This window comes from Adelges cooleyi, unplaced genomic scaffold, assembly GCF_023614345.1.
Source record: "Adelges cooleyi isolate 19-005CV unplaced genomic scaffold, UGA_ACOO_1.1 ACOO_flye_CR_arks_rails_tigmint_CR_PRNA_521, whole genome shotgun sequence".
NCBI lineage: Eukaryota > Metazoa > Arthropoda > Insecta > Hemiptera > Adelgidae > Adelges > Adelges cooleyi.
Genome location: NW_026096210.1, coordinates 282626 through 286479, shown reverse-complemented (window position 1 = coordinate 286479; position 3854 = coordinate 282626). Strand labels below are relative to the sequence as shown.

Below are 3854 nucleotides of genomic sequence, written 5' to 3'. Positions count from 1 at the left end.
CGGTAAATATATATATACATATACAGAGTGATCAACTCATCATGATTTACTCAATATCTCACCGGGTTTAATTAATAATCGCATTTTTTCCCCATAATGCTTTATACAATGTGATTTCAATTTCTTACAATTTTTTTTTGTTTTTACCCCACTCCAAACTTAGTTTTTTTGATAGCAACTTTTGGAACATAAATATTAACGCATATAATTCATTATTATTATATTGTATTTTATTAACTTTTTACACTTATTACAATTTTCTAAATATAATACTTTAAAATTGTTTTCCTCCGAGTTATGACGAAGGTTTGATAAAAAATGACATTCGTAGAAGTCATTTTCTGGCGTATCTATTGTACAAATTTAAAAAAATGATTTAAATCGGTTCGGTAGACCCTTCAGAAATTGACTCCGCGTTTTAGTCTTTATTTGTAAAAAAATTGACGCTTTCCGTTCCCCTAAATGAAATATATACGGTACCATTTCAAAAGTGTCTAATAAAAAAACTTAAATGGGAGGAGTCATGCAAACGAGACAGAAACCCATAAGGAATTCACCAATGAACACACACTATACACCCCTCTACAGAACATTATAGACAAGGGCGCCACATCCGGACTAACCAAATAAAACAGCTTGCAACAAGGCATCCGTGATCGGTCCTTCAGTCACCGTTCAGCGTTGTAGGTATTTCTCTACAACAGTCTAGTTTGTGAAGTAGAGCGCCGCCCGAATGATCTTGTACTCATTTTTTCCACAGTTAAGTCCTTGATAATACAGTTAAGTTAGGTAAATTTGCATAAGTACAAATAAATCATGTGGGTGAAAACATCGTTACTTTAAACAGACGATAAGTGTAGAATCGTACAATATTGGTATTATAACAGTGGTATTTTACTTAAAGTAAAATGTTTTAAATTAAATCATCATCATCGACGTCAGATACAACTTCTACATCATCACGAATAAGGTACTTGGAAATATTATATAATAATAATTTTAGAGTAATAATGGAAATAAGAGAAGTTAGGATAAATTAATAACACGCACATATTTATTTTTCATAACGAACATAATATTTACAATCCGTCCTAGCATATTTCTATTTCTTCTCTCCCTCGCTCTCTCTTTCTCTATTATTACAAAATATTTACCCCTAAAATAGAGAGGTTTTGTATGTTATTTTTCACGAAAATCAGTTTCGACCATTTTTAAAATTCTGAAATTTTTATTATAAAATCAGAGACTCAAACTAAATATTTTCGTCCAAAAACGGGAATGAGCCGAGATTTATTTCTATTTTTTTTTTAAATCTTAAAATAAAAAAATTGTGTTATTTTTAATTTTATTCGTAAGGCACATTTTACACTTTTTACTCACAAAATATGCAAAAAACAAAAATTTACTAAGACGTATTTTTTTTTTTTTTTTTTTTTAATAAAAAAATGTTCATTAATAAACAAATATTTATGATTAAAGAAAAGATTTGATATGATCTGACTGATTTTATGATAAAAATCGAAATCGATTTTTCGTGAAAAACAACCTAAAAAACCTATATTTGTCTATTATGCTTTGTCAAATATAGTTGATAGTTTATTTTTATAAAATTTGTAATAATAATAATTGTAGTAACAAAAATTGATAAACGCCCCCGCCGTTGTGCCAACTTATCTGGTAACGACTGTACTAAGTTTATACCGCATTCTGGGCCTTTAAAATTATTTTATCAACCATACATGGAATATAAATAATAAAATATTTTTTTTATGGGGAAATAATAAATATATTAATGTTCATTATAATTTATAATAGATACAGTTTGTTCATATCTGGGAAATGCTGTCACCTTACGACGAAGATAAGATGTGCACGTCGTAAATATATTACTCCTGATGAACCCAAAGATCTTCTTTTTTCATTACCAGAAAACTGGAAAACAGCTACAATGGATGGTAAGTCAACTAAATTTCAAATTTATGACAACGGAAGTGTACATCTCAATGTCTTGTACATTCTTCTGCTAATGTATGGTTTATGAATATTACATTAATGTGTTTCAGTATATTTGCTTAATTGTACGTTATACGAGGCGAATTTAAAGGAAATGTTTGACATTTGAATACGATTTTATTCCAAATAAATTGTAAAATACTTATCGAGATATATTAACAAATTATATTATAAAGACTTTTTTGAAATTAAAACATCTCTTAAGTCCCTAAAAAGCGTTTAATGCCATATGTCATTCATAACACTGAAACACATTAGTGGAGAGGGGGTATGAGTTATATTAAATTTAAGTTTGGGTCTACTGTCGGATTAAGGAATGCCTAATAAGTATCCCTAAAAAATTCTATATTATTCAATTATTTTTCTACTTTTATTAAGGATAAAATATAAAAAAATATTAACTTTTAAACTTTCTTAAAACCTAACTAGATACCTGTAATAAAGATTATAAGTATCTAATTAGGTTGTAGCAACTTAAGAGCTGCTGGTCAAGTAAATTAAACCAATAGACAAACAAATTCAACGGGTACAGAAAAAAATAACTTTATTAAACCATTTTAAAGTATATTTTAATATTATTAGACTGCATAAGATATTATTATTATTGTATTGGTTACTTAGAAAAAAAAAATCATAATAAAAATGGTACTATTTAGTACATACTAATACTATTGCATCCGGTAAAACACAACAATATGAGTTAATGCAATTGTTAAAATATGTTAACTTAATTAAATAAGCTTGACATATCTATCCAATCTTATTCTTCTTCCATTTCTAAATTTGGTCTCAATTCTGCTGTGGTCATTGTTTATCGTGGTTATTTCTATATTGATCATGATGACCTTTGTTTTTTTTCCATATCGCATGCATCCATAGTAAAACTGGGGAGGTACTTGCCTGATGAGATAATTCTTCCCCCCCCAGTTTCTCCTTCTCGAGTGGGGGGCCAATAACAATATGCACATTGGGCCCCGTAGGAATTGTATTTACATTTTTATCTTACAAACTACTTTATAAAACTATGCTACAATTATACTATTAACTTTTATACATGTTCTATGTTACAGCTTCGCGATGTCTTCTCGGGCCGTTGACGCACGCACCCGCCGCCCTGGACTATCCCGTTCACCCGTTGGGACGCTGTCTGTCCCGTTCTGCTTCTTCCTTTTCACGAAGGACGAGTTCCGCAAATGACCATGACGATCTATGTGTAAGCAAAATTTTAGTTAATATAGTTATTTTATTTCAATTCTTTAAATAAAATATCACCGAAAATTACCTGTAAAACTTTGTTGTGTTTGAATAGTTTCCATATGATTGTACTGTAATGTATTTTGATCATTTTGTAATTTATAATCTTTTCTCCACTTGACCCTTCTATTCTGGAACCATACCTAAATAACACAATACATGTTTAGTCAAACCTTCGACTTTCATGGCTTAATTTAGAAAAGAGGTATTTGGTTTAAAGTTTAACCTCTTTCCAAAATTACAGGTAAGGTTAGGTTCAAGGATATTTTCCAGAAAAATGATTGTACCGAGTTAAAATGTATAATGAATTTTTATTTGTTGTACCTCTATACGCTAAAAGTCTCGAATTTAAGTTATACCTTATCCCCTCCCAAGAGTGTTAATCTACAATTAATCTACAATTCAAGTAAGAACTTTTTATATTTTTCTATCTTATGACCGGTGTGGCGTCCTCTTAAGGGGCAAAAGATAGAAAAATATATAAAGTTCTTACTTGAATTGTAGATTGATGCAAATTTATTTGTCCAATAAGTAGGCCACCTCATACTATTCAAAAATAGTAGGGTAACGTGTTAATTGGAACAATT

The 3854-nt window shown here is 29.6% G+C and overlaps 1 long non-coding RNA gene across 1 annotated transcript; it reads left to right on the top strand.

The window, feature by feature from the left end:
• Positions 1–600: 600 nt before the first annotated feature.
• Positions 601–3174, top strand: LOC126842467 (uncharacterized). Its single transcript, XR_007686339.1, has 3 exons — positions 601–970; positions 1816–1955; positions 3084–3174. It is a non-coding gene; the product is annotated as an uncharacterized LOC126842467 (long non-coding RNA).
• The last annotated feature ends 680 nt before the right edge of the window (positions 3175–3854 follow it).